Here is a 17794-nt window from a genome sequence, read left to right as displayed (position 1 = left end):
ATATATATATATATATATAGGCTTAGATTTTTGTATTCTAACTAGTTTTTGTGTGAATGTACGATTTATTACACACCAATTGTTTTAATTATTTTTAAAAAGTGATTAATATATATTATTAAATTAAAGATAAGTGAAAAATAACATCTAATTTCATGATAAGGGTATTTTTATCAATTGAAATAAAGTTAAAAAAGGAAAATTGTATATTTTTTGGAATAACTAATTCTCTAAACTTTAAAAATATGATTTTTTTTGGATAATAATTCTACTAATTCGGGCATTCTAACAGAATGTGATTATGGTTATCTTAAAAAAATATTTTTTTTTTCTGATTTTACCAATATTACTAAAATCATTAATTACATTCATTCTAAAAGAATACAACTATGAATATATATTACATTTATTCGGAAATTGATGATTATCAATGGAACATTCTTGAAATTGTTGTAAGAATCATCATCTCCTTCTTGTAAACACTTCATCTTCTACCGGAATCCAAAATACACTTGATCTTCTTCCACAATCCAAAATACCTTTGATCTTCTTTTCGAATCCAAAATACATGAGATTTTTTTTTTGCAAGCTCATTTGATTTCCATAATAGAAAATGCCCACATCACTTGGTCTTTTTTTTTAGAATAATGAACAAGTGAACCAATTTGTTTGTAATTAGAAGATTAGAACTAACAAATTATGTATATACATATAAACACATTTTGATGAAATACATTTATAACAGACATTCCGATAGAATACACTACATATCAACTGATAAAATAGATGTGTCCATCCATAACTTGAGACATGGATCTTGCAATTGCTTATTACAAAAAAAAAAAAAAAAAAAAAAAAAAAAAAAAGTACCTTAAGATAACAACAAATTGAGGTCCTTCTTTTCCTTGATAAACTCGAAGAGTCCATTTGTCCATATTATCTTTTAACAATAACTTCAAATGGAGCTTTGTTCTTCACTTTCTTCACTGTCAAAGGACACGAATAATCTGTCACATACAACAATAGCAACCAACAATGAAAAAGAAACAAAAAATAAATAAAAATAAACAACTTATTTCACATACTTCACACGTATCCATAACCACATTTTATCATTTCTTTTATTCGATCTCATGGTGTCATCAGACCACAATACACATATCTCCAAACATTCAGAAGGATAGTATTATTCTATTCTCATATTAAAGGTAAAGATGAATTGGAACACCCTCAATAGTCTCTATAGCATGACAACATATCCATGTTCAACTAAATCAAGTAGGTAATTAATTTTTACATACATATAACTATAAAGAGGCAAATAATATCATTTCAAGAATCTTTCAATTCAGGAAATTCGTATTCTAACTTCATGTTGCTGGTAACGTGTAAAAATGTACAAACATAAACAGTGAATGTTCTGTAAACGAATGGTATACACTAATATGAAATACTATACAATCTAATTGTGTAATGTTCTTTGCCTTCAATTAAGCCGAGAAAGAAGTGAAATTAAATAGTCATCAATTATCAAATGAAAGCAAGAGGAAAAGAATGTGCACCAGTGAATTTTCTTTTTGGTTGTCAGTAAACTATGACTTTAGATATTTTCCTTGCCTCGTTATAAAGAACTACTCCCATTATCGTCACCCCGAAACAGGAAATCCCAATCGCCGTCATCGGATTTTTGAAAATCATTACAGAAACCACCGCTGCAACAGCAACCTTGGCGTGACCGATTTCAACGCTTTGCCAGCAGTGGATCCCACGCACATCATATCCCACGCACATCATAAGTCCAAACAAATGAAACAATGGTTTGTTGTTACTCGCCAAAACGATTCCAAATACAATTGGCATTAAAGCGAAGTATACCTCAGCAGACTCCTTCTTACAAGTGCTCAGGAAAACGAAGATCACGGTGAAAATCGGGAAGATGATGACCAATTTCAATCTTTTGAAGCGATGGAAGCAGACGACATAAACATGGGTTCCCTCGTAGGTTGTGATGCCATCATCTTCGGCCGAGTAGCCAATCTTCAACCTCCTCTCCTATTCTTCATGATCATCCCAACGATTGAGAAACGCTTATCGAAAGATTTCGGGTTTTTTGAACGTCAATGTTTGTTATATCTGGTTCATGAAACATTAATTTTCCTAATATAAAGGGTTAATCATTAAATTATTGAATTACCAAAATTAATTAATAGTTAAGATTACTATGTTACCCTTATCTAGGTTTTTGAAATGATTGGTCCACATTAATCCCTATATCCACACAATAATTAGTTAGAATATTTGAACCTCTCTCTATATATATACACACACACACATACACACTAACAGTTTACTAGCGCAAAGCGACGATCGTCGAATATTTGTTTTTTTTTATAATTAGTTTCTTTTCAATGGTCAATTATAGATTTGAATTTATCGATTACTTTGCTTCACGAAACATGTAATATCAAAGATAAGACAATTTGTTGGCATGTTTGATTTTGGAAGTGCTTTTAACTGCAAAGATTTTTATTTATTAATAATATTGATTTCATATTTAGTGAATTACTTGTTGAAGTACTTTGTTTTCAAAACCAAATAAAATCTGGCTTTTACAAAATAAATTTAAACATCTATTAAGGAAAACATACTCAGAATTTATATCAACCGTGATAAGGTTCAAGAAGTAAATGTCCATTTTTTTGGTTAATAATCCATCTATTTCATACCAATCCATTTAAAAAATATATAAATTAAAAGACACTTTTGCCAAACAAAAAGGTCGCAAGCTTCGACCCACATAATGAAAATCTAATACGACTAAAAATAAACCAATAAAGAATATGCCTTCTTATTCTGCTATTTCAAGTTTGTGCCTTCCATCTGTTAAAGAAAAAAGAAGCACAAAAACTATTTTAGCAGTAATTTTAAGATTTAATAAACATATACAAACTTAACCGCACACCACTAACCACACCCTATGCTTCCCACCATGTGGAGAAATCTGAAGTGAAGAGTTGAAATTTGATTCCTTGACATCAGGAATAATGGTGACAATCAACTTGAATTCAATTTACGTTGAAACGATGCAAGATGCACGTCATTGACATTAACCAATCATGAAATTCAAGGGTTTAAACTTTGGGATATCAAGGAACTTAAATTTATCAATATCAATGAGTAACTTGACTTTCATGTATATAACCTTTTCTTTATAATCAAATAAACCAACATGAACAGAAAAAGCATACCAAGTTCCTTTTGTAAAGAGCACATATCAGATTTTATGAAATTTAAGGGTTCAAGTTCCTTTTGTCAAGAGCACATATCACATTTTATGAAAATTAAGGGTTCAGTATGAAAATTAGCTAAAAGAGAAATTTTTTACGTGAATTAATTGAGATTGGCCTGCAACTATAAAGACCTAAAAGGCTTCTCTTCAATTACAAAATGTTGATGAACTACTTGCCAACAAAATAACTCTAATAAATTCACTATCCAACGAAAGAAAATGAGAAAATAAACACTCAAATTAATCCAATCATAAAGTTATATTACCTCAACATCTGACTCATCTGATTTATTGAAAGATCTTTTTTTGTTAAATCCTTCTTTTTTATCTTTCAAAATGCCAACTATTTACTGTCTGCATTGTAAAGAAGAAGAGGTGGCTGCAACATTCCAAACATTATTAGTGATTAATGGGACATAGGAAGAAGAGAAACAATGATAAGCAATTACATAGAATCCTATACATTGATTAATGGACATAAAACTAAGAACCATGTTTATGTCTAATTCGTTCGAACAAAAACACAAAAGAACTAATAAAAACATAGATAAATTAAAATAAGACCTTAAAAGAGATTTAGATAAAAATTATAAAAAAAAACCCGATAAAAATCGAACTTGGAATCTCACATGTACATAATGAGGAATGTAGATGATGGTGGTTGATGTAAAAATCAAGCCTACGCACAATCCAATTATAAGAATAGTATCAATCTATCAATCAATAAATTCCTTCTAATATTAAGATCATTAAAAAGAACATTGTTATGGAAGTTCTAAAAAATCCACTACATGGTCACAATTATAGACTCCAAAACCGCACATTTGAAAGAAGAAAAACTAACATTGTTGATCTAATTCACAACACCTTCGACCCCCACAAATGTGGGAATGCTCGATCACACCATCTGTCCAGAAAACACCACAACTCCACAGCCACGTAGCTTACAGGAAATGAGAAATATGCGAAAGGTTTTCCAAGTATGAGTTACAAATGTCGCAAACAATTGAAGGTAAGTCAAAGTGTTTATTCTATAGATTAACCCGAGTTGGAATCCTGTTTAACCGTAGGCACCAATAAAAATTATTCACTTTATGAGGAAGATGATCCACCTAGTAGAAAAAATATCCTTTGGTAAAGTGAAATCATCAATACATCTTCTAAGTTCTGCAATCATAAATGATCTGATCCACTTAAAGAGTTCGAGAAAGGAAAATTAATAAGCAAATCAAGCATTTGTTGCAACTGACTAGGACCAACCCAGTACCTCCCATGATCAAACGACTCCAATCCCAAACCCAGTCAGCACCATTTCATCTTTTACTAATGCGACAATCTTTCTGCTTCTCAAGAGCAAACAGTCTAGGAAAACGAGTCGAGCATATCCAAACCAAAACCACATTCTCTACCATAAATAATCTTGATAACTTTGCACAAAATATCATTCGTTGAAATTAAAAAAAAAAATGTTATTTCCATTTAAACAATAACACCTTATTAAATACCTCTAAAGAGCCAATATCCAACCCTCCCTTTTTTGAGCTTGCCAAAACAACATTCCACTTGACCCAATGTAAATTTCTCTCATTATCCTCTTCACCCCAAAAAAAATCTCGTTCTCAATCTCTTAAGAAAATTATTTGCTACACCTGACATTCGAAAAAGAGACATTTAATATATCCCAAGAAACCCAGAACAAACTTAATAAGCATTAACTGATCCCTGATAGAAAGTAACTTAATCTCCCAGGAAGAAAGCTTTTTTTTTTATGAATTTTTCAATAATTTGCTTCCACCCAGAAAAACGAGACATAAGATATCCTCCCGGCAACCCAAGGTAAACAAACCGCCTTACACCCTGTTAACACAACAAATTGATCCACCAAACACGTTAGATTTTTGCAAATTAACTTGTAATCCCAATGTCATAAAAAGACAATGCAAAATGCCAATAGTATTCATGATATTTTCCCGGCTCTAATAACAAATAATAATCGCATCGTCAACATAAGAAAGATGTGATAAAAATCTCCATCTTCAATTTTAATGGCACTAAAAATACCAGCATTTACCGCATCCTCCATAGCCACATGTAATCCTTGCATAGCAAGAATAAACAAAAACGGAGAAAAGGGTCACCTTGACGCAAACCAGATTTTATAGAAATTTCATCAGTGGGGCTTCCGTTAACTAACACCAAAGATCAAACATTATTGAGACAAGAACAAATCAAATCACACCATTTCTTAGAAAATCCCATAAAATTCATAATAGTGAAAACATAATTCTAAGAAAGCGAGTGGTAAGCTTTCACGAAATCAACTTTAAAAATCATGAGTTTTTTTTTTCTTTTTTTCTTGTCACCAGCCAACCACCTCATTAATTATCAAAGGATCGTCTAAAAATTTTCTGCATTTAATAAAGGCAGGCTGCTCCGAGCTGACCACAAAACCATAGTAACATAAATCGCTAGACTTGCCACGATCCACGTTCCAGTTCGTGCATGCTGGATTGGGGTACGATTTTGTTCCGAACGCATGGGGAACATGTCTTGGATTTATAGATTGAGCGATTTCAAAATTGAACTGACCTTACCCTAATTCGTGTTTCTTGAACATCGGAACGACGATGTAGATCGCCGATTGAAGTTTGGGAACGCCGAAGCCTAGGGACGCCGATTGAAATAATTGGGAACGTCGACTCGGTATTTGGTAACAAAATCTCCCAATTTCCATCAATTGATTGTGTATATCTTTTTTATAAGCGATAACAGTTCACTTGAGAAAACCATATACACAAATAACACGAAATGACCAAGAATATATATATATATATATATATATATATATATATATATATATATATATATATATATATATATAGAGAGAGAGAGAGAGAGTCATTTTCTTGTAAATGGAGGTGATGAAAGTTAATGATAAATTAATTCACATTATCTAGATAGCATTTCGAGTGTTTAGAAATGATAAGTAATCTCACTATTATCAAAATATGTAATAATTCCAAAAGAATGAAGATACATGAGGGACAATCAAACGAAGTAGTAAAATAATATAAAGATTAATTAAGGTTAAAGATTTAAATCGTTATTAACAGAATTTGTATAGAAATATTAGTATTAGACTTTTTGAAAAACTGACCAATTGTTTAAGTCTGGACAAATTCAAGATTACTAAGAGTCAGAATATTTATGAAACCAAGTTTGAGAGTTTAGGAACACGCTGAAAATTGCAAAGTAGAATGCTATATTAAGAAAGGTGTTAAAAGGTCGATCTTTGAAAATAATGCATTCTTAATTCAGTGATTCTACCAAAAACAAGCATTTGAATGATAGATAATCGTAATATTTACTTTTTATGTTTTTAAGAAGAAGACGCATAAGAAATATATCATTCACATTTACTTTGTGGTCTTAGAAAAATGATTAGCTCAAGGGTATTCATATTGTGCATTAATTATAAGGAAAATACAATGAAATTTACATTTTAAATCAAGTTTCCGAATTTAGAACGAAATAGCAAATGTAAATAAGGATCTCTTGTTTACAATAAATTTCAAAATAAAAACAAAATGTATATGATAAAAGACGTAATTAAATATTTCAAAGTTGACAAAGTTAAAATTATACCTCATGACTATACATGTATTAATCGCTCAGGTTGATACTTCTAATATGTATGTGTACGAACATGGTAGCAAGAGAAGCAAAATAGACAAAAATAAAGTTATCAATGTATTATGTTATTATTATGGGTGTGTGAGATCTAAAATCAGAAAGAGAGCAAGAAATTAAGTGTAGGGGAAAGAGAAAGAAGGTAGTAGCAGTAATGATTGTTATTGTTAAAACTATAAGAATAATACCTATATATATAGATTTCAAACTAGATTGAGATATATTCTGAACTTCAATCTTTGATGTATGTTGATGATTAAATAGACATGTGAAAGTTTTAAAGTGTTTGCTAAAAATTTATGATTTGTCAATTAAGTTAAACTCCATTTGTGAAAAAGAAGAAACACTACAACTGGTAATTGAAAATCTGACAGTTTTGACCTTTTAAACTAGAGTCCAACAATGGTTAAAATGGATAAAGCAAAACTCAACATATTTAAAAGAATAATTACATTTTGTTAAAAGTGCATCATTGGAAATTTAAAAGTGAACACTAAATTTTGAAATGCTGTAAATTTTATAAACATTACAGATTATAAAACTAATTTGAAATAAAATAAAAAAATGAGGTATGTTTTGAAATGTAGGCATTAGTAATGTCTTGTAAACACGTTTGAACATTTCCTTATAAGGGGTGTGGATACATTGTCTGTCACAATGCGTTTTAAAGTCGTGAGGGCAGAAATCCCATAAGAACTCTGCAGTTAAGCGTGCCCGGGTGAGAGCAATCCAGTGATGGGAGACCCCCTGAGAAGTTTTCGTGTCGGGAGCTCAAAGCGGACAATATTGTGATACGTACCAGAGGGAGATGTTACACCAAGTACAAGATATGAAGACCTGCAGTGGGAGAACTTAGAGGGAGATGATGATGATGCAGATGGAAATGGAAATGGAAAAAAGGCAAATGATGGATTGGTTTCAAGTTTTTTAGGTGTTAATGTTCCTGTTTTTTTTTTTTAATTGTTACTGTTTTTTAATTCCTTGTATTTAGTTTCAATTTCTATGTTTTGAATTTTGAAGTGTTAGTTGCTAGAATATTACATCTTATTTGAAGTGTTTATGTTATAATCTAAGTGAACTGTTCTTGGAATTATGTTCTAAACATGGTACACTCTATTGGATACTATGGTACACCGTACCGGATACTATGATACACTGTATCGGGACGTACCGGGTATACCGAAATGAACCTACCCCCTCCTACCGATACGTCCAAGCTAACGAACCACGTTCCCGATCCATGTTCTCGTACCGGATGATATCACGTTCCATGTGACTATGCACAAAACCAACTACCTTAGCAAGGCGAAGAGCCAAAAGCTTTGCAAGAATGTTGTATTTTACTCCAATTAAAATAATCAAGCTATAATCGTTAATAGACAAAGGGTTCAACACTTTGGGAATTAAAGTGATGAAAGAAGAATTAAATCCAAATGGGATATGATTCGATTTAAACAAATACGAGACAAATGCGCAAACACCTACATTAACACATCCTAATATCTTTTGATAAAAGAAAAAGTAAAACCATCGTGACCCGGAGCCTTATCACTCCCACAATTCCAAATAGCTTTACGAATCTCATCAAGAGAATGAGTAATATCAAGAAAATTAATAAGAGATGGTTCCAATTGCTTAAACCTAGAACTCTGATTAACAAGTGCATCATCCTCCACCCATATACCTTTAATAGAATTATAATTAATAAATAGTTAATTGGTTAACCAGATAATCAAACTAAAAAATAGTTTAACCGATCTTCGCATTTAAGTTTAGGTTCAAGGAATTAGTTCATCATTCGTTCGGTTGATTTTCCAAAATACAATCTCAATTTAGTTAACCATCCATCGATCTATTAGTTTCCTTTAAAATCGAAGTATTTAAGTGTGATTTCTTTAGTAGTTTGTCTATATCGACATATGTTTATGATTATCGATCGATGCTTGCAGCGGTCGATAGACACACACAAATTTATCAATTAAAAACAATGGCTATACTTTCTTTGATTTTAGTTATTTGTCCTTGTTAGACATTATACTCGATTGTTATTATGATTGTTCGAATCTATATAGTGTTATTATTCATTCGATATTGTTTTCTTTATAAATTCTATAAACTTATATAAGTAAATGATAAATGAATGAGAAAAGCAAGGGTACAATCCTCCTTTTTCTTTGAAACAAATTGATTTCTTTTCTTTTTCACCTTTTTATTCATATCTAATTAGCTTCAACACATAACACTTTATTATTTCTCTTCCCTAGGAAACTTACCCTTTTACTCTTTCACTCCCAAAAAACTCTCTTCCACTCCAAGAGTACAATCCTCCTTATTTCTTTTACCGTCACCAACATATCAAGAAATCGTCCATATCCTCCTCCTCCTCGTATAAATTTATCATTGTTCGCCACAACCACCGACAAAAACCAAACCATCACCAACTATCCATCGGCAAGATTCAAGAACAACCATCGTCGCAACTATCCATCAGCAACCATGTTCCAGCACCTCAACCACCGCACCTGGTTCTCCGTTTCATCCCTCTTTACCGAGTTATCCTCACCAACATCAAAACTTTTGTTCAACTGGTTCTTATATTAGACAACTGACAAAGGCCAATACTCCTCCTGTGCTATACTTTTTTCAAACTGCATTGTCCTGCATATGATGTTCTCGATCATATAGTTCCACCCACGACAACAGAATCATCACCTAAGAACGAAGTTTGGCTTCGTCCGGATGCAATCGTCCGACAATGGCTATATGCCACCATCTCCCATCATCTCCTCCAAACTATTTTGGAATCAGATACTACCACTCTCAAAGCATGGACGAGACTTCATATTTCAAAATGTTTTTCAAGGCAACAAAAATATTCGAGCTGTATATCTCGAAAGCCAGTTTAGCCAAATTAAAGTTGAAAGTTTCAAGGATATGATGTCCTATTGTCAAGAAATTAAAATTGTGCCTGGTCAAGTTGCTAGTGTCGATGCTCCGGTCACGAACAATCGTCTTGTACTCCAATTAATTTTTGGTTTAAATGACACGGTGGAGTGGCCATCATTCACCAACAAAATAACCATCTCTTTGATTCTTTGAAGCAAAATCACGCCTTATACTAGAAGAAACAAACCGATAGAAACAAACGACTACCGATTTCGAACATGCATTGATCATCAACAATACCACAGGTGGCTCCGATCAAACTCAACCAGCAAACGCCCTCTCGTGGTAGCAGTTGTGGCGGTGGTAACAGTGGAAGACGAGGGAGAGGAAGAGGTCGTAACCCTCCCGAGCAACAACAACAAAGTCCCCCTCTATGGGGCAATTACAACATACTTCTCAATTCTCATGCTCAATAATTCAGGTCTAACAGTGGACATCACAAGTTCATAACCTCCAATCTTGGGAAAACCCATATCCAACGTGGTTCACTCCCGTTTCCAGGAGTTTTTTATTTTGCAAAAACGGTGTTGGTATTGGTTTTAAAATGTTTTGTACAAATGGGCTGTTTTGAAATGCTTTGTTGGCCCATATTCCATTTCATTGTTTAAAATTATAAAAACGGTTCTTATAATATTACAATTTTAACTTTTGAAAATATTCTTTTTAATTTACGGTTTTAACCTTTATCTTTATTATATAATATTATATTATTTGATATGTTTAAAATATATATTGGTCTTTTTAACTTTTTTTTTTTTATCTTTATTAAATTGTTACATATAATCTTATTTATTATAAGTATATTATAAAATTTTATATATCAATGTTAACAATTTATACCATCAAAAAAATCTAACTAATGCTGATAGCTTCATTTTATTTACTTATTTTTATAGTTTATTTTAGTACATTTCATTCGCATTTTAGTTAACTTTCATGCATATTTTCCCTTTTGTTATTTTTATGACCATTTCGGGGTACTTTCTAGTTTCTTGAGCATTATTGCAGATTTTCTTGGAAACTAGCGGGGCGGCACTCTTGCGAGGCGATTGGGCTTGAAGGGAATTAGAGATTTCATGCTTGATGGCTATAAAGGTGATTCATGGGGTGGACTTGTCAATTGCTTGAAGGCTTGGAAGAATTGAGCTTTAAATTTGAAAGATGCGGGGGAACATTCAAGCGTATGAAAATTATTAATCGGGCGAGTTCACGAGCTTTTGAGGATTTGGAGAGGTCAAATTGGGCTTTAAATGAAGAAAAACTTGAAGAAAATGGGCTAGGAGGTGATTGGATTCGATCTGGGCTAGTGGGATATGCTTTAGAGGCCCAAAATCTCAAAGAAGCCCATGTCAGGCACCACCCGCGCAGCAGCACGCGGGTCGCGCAAGGCCCTGCAGGGGTAATTTCGGAAATTCATTTGGAAGGCTATTTGAGGAAGGTTGGTGCCCATCTTTTGGATACACTTGCACATCCGATTTTTGGAGATTCTCTCTGGAGTTTTGGAGACTTTTGAAGGCCAAGAACCCTTGAAGAACATCATATTTTTACCTCTTGATTCTTGCTTAATGTTTGGTACAAATTTCTCTAACTTTGTTTCTTTGTGTTTAGCCATGCTTGGCTAAACTAATCTTGGTTGACTTTTGGTTAATCCTTTGAACTTTTGTTGAATGTTGAAGAATCCATGAACATGTTCTTGAATCTTTATGGAAATGTTTTGTGTTTTAACATCTTATCATTACTTGTATGTTTTAGTTCATGAGTTTAAATGTGTTTGTGGTGATTAGTTGGCTAATTTCTTGATTAAGTAAAGGATCCTCAAATTAGCAAGCAACAAATGATTTTTGTGTTGTTTTTGCTTCACACAATCATAAAAACATTTCCTCCAACATGGTGGTGAAAGCATTTGACCCCTCTTGGATTTGGTGACTTTTTGGTTCTTAATGCTAGTTGACTTTCACTAATTACATGCTATTTGGAATTAGTGACTTTGACTAAGGAAATTGTTATGAGCTTCTCTAGCCATTTCAACAATTAAGAAAAGTCTAGGTAATCTCAAGCTCCTTGGATTACTATAGCCAAATTGAGGATTTAAAACAAGTATTGCACCATTGAATTCTAATGATATGTTCATCAAAAGTCAAAGTGAGAAAACTTTAAGTCAACCATCTTTCCCTTATTGATTTTACATCAAATTCTTATTTTTGTTGCAATTGTCTATTAAAATCATAGTCAATTCTAGTTTGTTTCAAGTATTTCAAAACATCACAACCCCCATTTTTAATTTATTGTCATATTCCAAGTATTTTACAAAGAGATTTTTCATAGAGTTATCAAATTGAACCAGTCTCCGTGGATTCGATCCCTTTACCACTATACACTATTTTAGTGTGTAATAATTAGGGTTATTATTTGTGTTGGCCTCGACAACCACCAAATTTTTGGCGCCGTTGCCGGGGATTGGTTTATTTTTAATCAATTTGTTTCTCTATGCCTAGATCTCATTGTGCAGGTACTCAAATTTAAATTCCTGAAATTAAAAAAAAAAAAAAAAAGAAGTATGGTTTGGAGATGAACACTCCTTGCACCGAAGAGCGACTTTCTGAGCTAGCTCAGTTAGTTATGATGATTGAAAGTGACCAAAGTGTGCAGCCCACACCTCTTCTTTGCGATTTTTGTGCCCAAAATGGACATCATTCCGACATGTGTTCATATTTACAAGGAGAATGGGGAGACGTGCAAGAGAAGGGAAGCTACTATTTGTCAAACCAATCGAGTTATGATCAACCTCAACATGATCAATGGTGGGACAACAACCAAGTTTGGGGAAATAACCAATACCAAAACCCATACCAAACTTGGGGAAACAACCAATACCCACCAACTCCACTGTTCCAAGAACCCTATCCTTACCCTCCTCAACAAACTGAAACGCCAAGCATGTCCTTAGAGGACATTGTTAAAAGCATTGCCACTTCTACCCAAATTTTTCAGGAAACAACCCAAGCTAGCCTCAAAAGCTTAGTGCAACAAATAACACAAATTGCTCAATCAATTAGTTTAATGGAAGCTCAAGACAAATTACCATCCGAAAAGAGCCCATCGCATAGTGCATGTTCCATTCCTTTGAATGATGAGAAAATTTTTGATGGCCCAAGAGTGTTATATGAAGAAGAGGAAGAAGAAGAAGTAGAAGTGGAAGAGGTTGTCAAAGAAGAAGAAGAAATTGAAAAAGCTGACAATGAAACTATAGAGGAAGTGATAGGGGTTAATGAATGAGAGGTTGAGCCGCCCACTACCATTAAGAAACTAACTCCATTGGTAGACCAACCACAAGAGATGGAAGCGATAAATTTGTCGGACTCTTCAAAGGATACGTATCACAAGAAAGAAGACGCCCAACCGGTCACCTACTCAAAAACCATGTCAAAGAAGGAAGAGTTGGTCACCTTAATGAACAAGTACAAGAAAGAATATGGTTGGATGATTGCTATTATCAAAGGTTTGAGTCCGGTATGGTTCTCCCGTAAAAAGAAAGTCAAATACAAGAAAAGAGTCCCAATGGAGGTGCGGAAATTAAAAAATGTCGACACGGGGAAAACTTACAAGGTTAATGGACATCGATTGAAGCCATTCAATGAATTTTTTGATTCAAATGTCCAAGATGTTGTCCATTTGGACCCCCCAAAGTGTTAAAGTGAAGTTTGGAGGCGTCTCGCCAAAGACCCCAAATGGGGAAGAGTTAGTGGTTCAGGGACAGAGTGCTTAGTGTGGGCCGGTTCTATGTTCAGTAGCTAGGGTCAAATGTTATCTTCAGCAGGGTTGTTTTGCATATGTTGCTTATGTTATGGATACCTGGGATTAGGGCACGACGACTGTGGATGATATGACGGTTATAAGGGAGTACCCGGATATGTTTCAGGAGGATTTTCCTGAGGTGCCTCCTAACATATGTTGCTTATGTTAGGATTGACTTAGTTCCGGGTACGACTCTGATAGCCAAAGCACTGTATCGGTTAGCTCATCTAAAGATGTAGGAATTGTCTACACAACTACAAGAGCTGTTAGACAAGGGGTTCATTAGACCGAGCATTTCGTCATGCGGAGCATCGATCATGTATGTGAAGAAGAAGTATGGGTCACATCAAATGTGTATTGACTACCGGGAGCTGAATAAGCTAACGGTAAATAACCGTTATCCACTCCTAAGGATTGATGATTTGTTTGACCAACTTCAGGGTGCATCTTGGTTTTCCAAGATTTATCGTCATTCAGGTTATCATCAAATGAGTTGTCACACCCCCAAACCAAGGATGGCGGAAACGTCCGGGGGTGGAGGACTTCATGTAGAGTATCACAACAATGAGTATAATAGTGCCCAAAGTAAATACAACCAACACAAATATAATTGAAAACGTTACATCAAAGCACATGTTTACATGATTCACATCAATTACATTATAATACAAAATGAATTGTTTGACGATTTATCGTCCCATCCTCAAAACGTTGTTGATTTCCTGTTTTCACTGAATTCCTGAGAATACAAGTAGTTTTGAAAAGTGTCAACACAAAGGTTGGTGAGTTCATAAGAGATTTCGTTAGAAAAGTAAATCGTTTTCCTTGTAAAAGCGTCAGAATATGTATCCAGAAAATCCTATATTTTCTTTAAAATCTGTGTAAGGTAGTCTTATGACTGAAGACCAAAATGTATAAGTAATCTTTCTTATTAATAGAAAATGTTATGTATTTAAATGGACATGGACATGTTTGAACTAAATGAAATTTCTATATGTTCTCAGGTTTGTTAATACATTATATATACGTAGTCCTAAATTAGAGGACCGAGTAATAACAAGTATTGACCATACTTAAAAGTATAAATGTGGTTTCAAATGATGTGTAGTCGTAACTACCAAAACCAAAAGTGTACAGTAATATCTGTACTCATAGAGATAAAAAGGTAATTTTAAATCGACATAAAACTCATTTAGGTTTTAAAAATAAAATCCCGTAAACTTATGGATTGTTCCCTATGTGAGCCGTTGTAATCATACTATGACTATGTGAACCTGCCACGACGTTCTCAGTGTCGCGAAAAATAAAATGACATTTGTCACCCGTAGACCTGCAGGTCCAACTGTAGCTAGCAGCAAGGTGTGGGGTGTCAATCCCAATATAGATCTATATACAAGTATCACGTTCTCCCTCAAGGAGATTCTGATTATAACTACCAGGAATTATATTCCCGCACTCGGACGTACGGGGAGAGAGAGAGAGAGAGAGAGAGAGAGAGAGAGAGAAATAGAGAAACTCACAATATAGGATAACAAGTTTACGTTAAATGTGTGTGAATATAAATATTTCTTGTATGAATGTACCCTTCTTGTACGAGTGCGCAGAGTGATGTATCATAAACTATACCTATTATAGTTTATCTAAAATGTATGTAATATGTATGAATCCTTTTATGGAAATGTATTAGTGTTGTGAATTTATCAAACCATAGATTAACTTACGTGAAATGTGTGCGAATAGAAATCTTTCTTATATGAATGTACACTTCTGGTACGAGTGCGTAGAGTGATGTATCATAAACTATACCTATTATAGTTTATCTAAAATGTGTATAATATGTATGAACCCTTTTATGGAAATGTATTAGTGTTATAAATATATTCAAACTATACTTTTTATAGTTAAATAATACGTGTTCCAAAATGAATGGATAATATTTAGTATGAATGTCTTAGTTTCAGTTCATAATGATAAACTAACTAGGAAACACATTCAAACATTAAAACTTATGATTATACACTTTGCTCAACATAATACAAAGTGTTATGATATTTACATGCTGTTGGTAAAATTTAGCAATTCTGCCCTGTTTCGGAAAAATCATAGAAAAATCATACAAAGTCGAAAACTAGATCCGTAAATTCTGAGAGTTCACAAAATGTGTCTAGTTTGCTCATAATTTTTATCACAATTTATAATGACCTCTAACTTGGGTGAAAAAGTCCATAATCACAGACTGGTCCGGATTGTTGTTTGAAGTGATAGGCAGTTTTGTAAAAATCGCCATAAATTGTAGAAAAATCGTATGGAGATGTGCAAGTAGCCATTTTAAAGCTAAAAACTTGAACTATTTGCACCTTGTACAGTTTTGAAAAAAAAATATTTAAGATGCCCAAAACAGTCCGTGAATGGAGTTGAACTTTTCTGATGAAGGCTGTTAGAGAAATTTAGTTATGTTCTTAGTGTTTTAACTTGTATTCTCCCCCTGAAAACTTGAGAAAACATGAAAACGTAGGGGTATGAACTCACCTTGAGTGATTTCAGTAGATGATTGTTGAAGAATGGAAGTGTTTAATTCAAGAACACTTGGAGATGCCTTGAAGGTTTTCGAGAATCTAACATCATAGTTAGGGAGTTTGTGTAAGCAACCAAAGATTTGAGTAGAATGAAGTGAAATAATAATAGGGAGGATGAATTTTTACTTACTAAGTGTGGAAGAACACTTGAATCCAGCCTTGGATCTCGAAAATTTGTGTAGAAGAGTTTGAGGGAAAAAGTGATGTTTGTTACTTAGTGGAATGAGAGAAATGAGAGAAAATGAGGAGTGTGGTTGATTGTTCCAGCTCAAAAACGTGGGAGTGAGTGAAATTTGAGTGTAAGGGAACATTGAAGTGACATAGGTAAGGTGGGGAGGTATGGCTGGTCATAGAGTGGGTGTGGGGTGGTTGCTTGTGACTTGAATTTTTTTTTTTTTTTTTTTTTTTAACTTGCAAGGCACAATGGAATATATTACTCCTATAAAGGAAATTGACTCAATCAAGGACGATTTCACAATTAAAGTTCGGATCATACGTCTTTGGACTCAAAAGTCAAGAACAATGTCTTATAATTGTCTATATCCCATTTTTAGTTTAATTTTCTAAATATATGTGTGGTTGTCTATGTGTGTGTATCTCTTTAAAAATTCTGCAATTTCATCATTTTATGACCCCCATTTGCGAAGTTGAGTATTTATTTCCAAAAATGCGAAACTCCAGGGACAATATTTGAAATCTTCTGTTTTCTTCCCCAATTCGCATTCTACTGTGAAATACTTCGCATCTTCATTCTTACACCCTTCGCATCCCTTCGCATTAATCACCTTCGCATTTTAACCTAGTTAATCAAATGCGATTCACAAAATTTTTCATTCCAGATGCGAACACAGTTTAGTTCTTGAACTCTAAACTTGCGAAATCAAAATTTTCATATGTTGAACCCATATGCGAATATTAACCCAATTGACTTCAAATTGATTCATAGATGCGAACACTCGATTGTTTTACTTTCGCAAAATGAGCATCAACAACTCCACAATCGAGTTTTTAAATTCTTGCAAACAACAATTTCATAGTCCTTGACTTCGCGTTTTTCTTCACGAATCATCCCTCAATCATCAATCCAATTGCGAATCAAAAACTCATATGTTCTTGCTTTATCGATTCATCGACTACACTCATACAAATGCGAACAATACTCAATTTCAAAATCGATTGAAACTTATAGCAAAGCTAAATCCAACTTCGCATTAATCACCTTCGCATTTTAACCTAATTAATCAAATGCGATTCACAAAATTTTTCATTCCAAATGCGAACACAGTTTAGTTCTTGATTAGTACGAAGGCTTAGGAAATTTTTAACACAAACTTTTCTCCTGTGATGTTTTCCCATTAACATAGCAAGTTATACAATACGAACATAACACTAACCCTAATACACAAGGTTAGTTGAGCTGACCGGTTTGACTCGTTGACTTTATTTGACTTTGAATTGACCAGAATTTGACGGTTGTCACATCATCCCCCCGTTAAAG

General features: G+C 33.6%; 1 long non-coding RNA gene across 3 annotated transcripts; it reads right to left on the bottom strand.

The window, feature by feature from the left end:
- Window positions 1-2695: 2695 nt before the first annotated feature.
- Window positions 2696-6092, bottom strand: LOC145032771 (uncharacterized). 3 transcript variants are annotated; one of them, XR_013677206.1, is made up of 4 exons: window positions 4134-6092; window positions 3556-3668; window positions 2970-3028; window positions 2696-2880 (listed from the first exon to the last, which is right to left on the bottom strand). It is a non-coding gene; the product is annotated as an uncharacterized LOC145032771 (long non-coding RNA). The 3 variants fall into 3 exon arrangements; XR_013677205.1 differs by having other exon boundaries at window positions 2696-3028; XR_013677204.1 differs by lacking the exon at window positions 2970-3028.
- Window positions 6093-17794: the final 11702 nt, after the last annotated feature.

This window comes from Lactuca saligna, chromosome 2, assembly GCF_052625555.1.
Source record: "Lactuca saligna cultivar CGN05327 chromosome 2, ASM5262555v1, whole genome shotgun sequence".
Lineage (NCBI taxonomy): Eukaryota > Viridiplantae > Streptophyta > Magnoliopsida > Asterales > Asteraceae > Lactuca > Lactuca saligna.
Note: the sequence above shows the minus strand (reverse complement) of the source record. Positions and strands in the feature narration are given on the sequence as shown.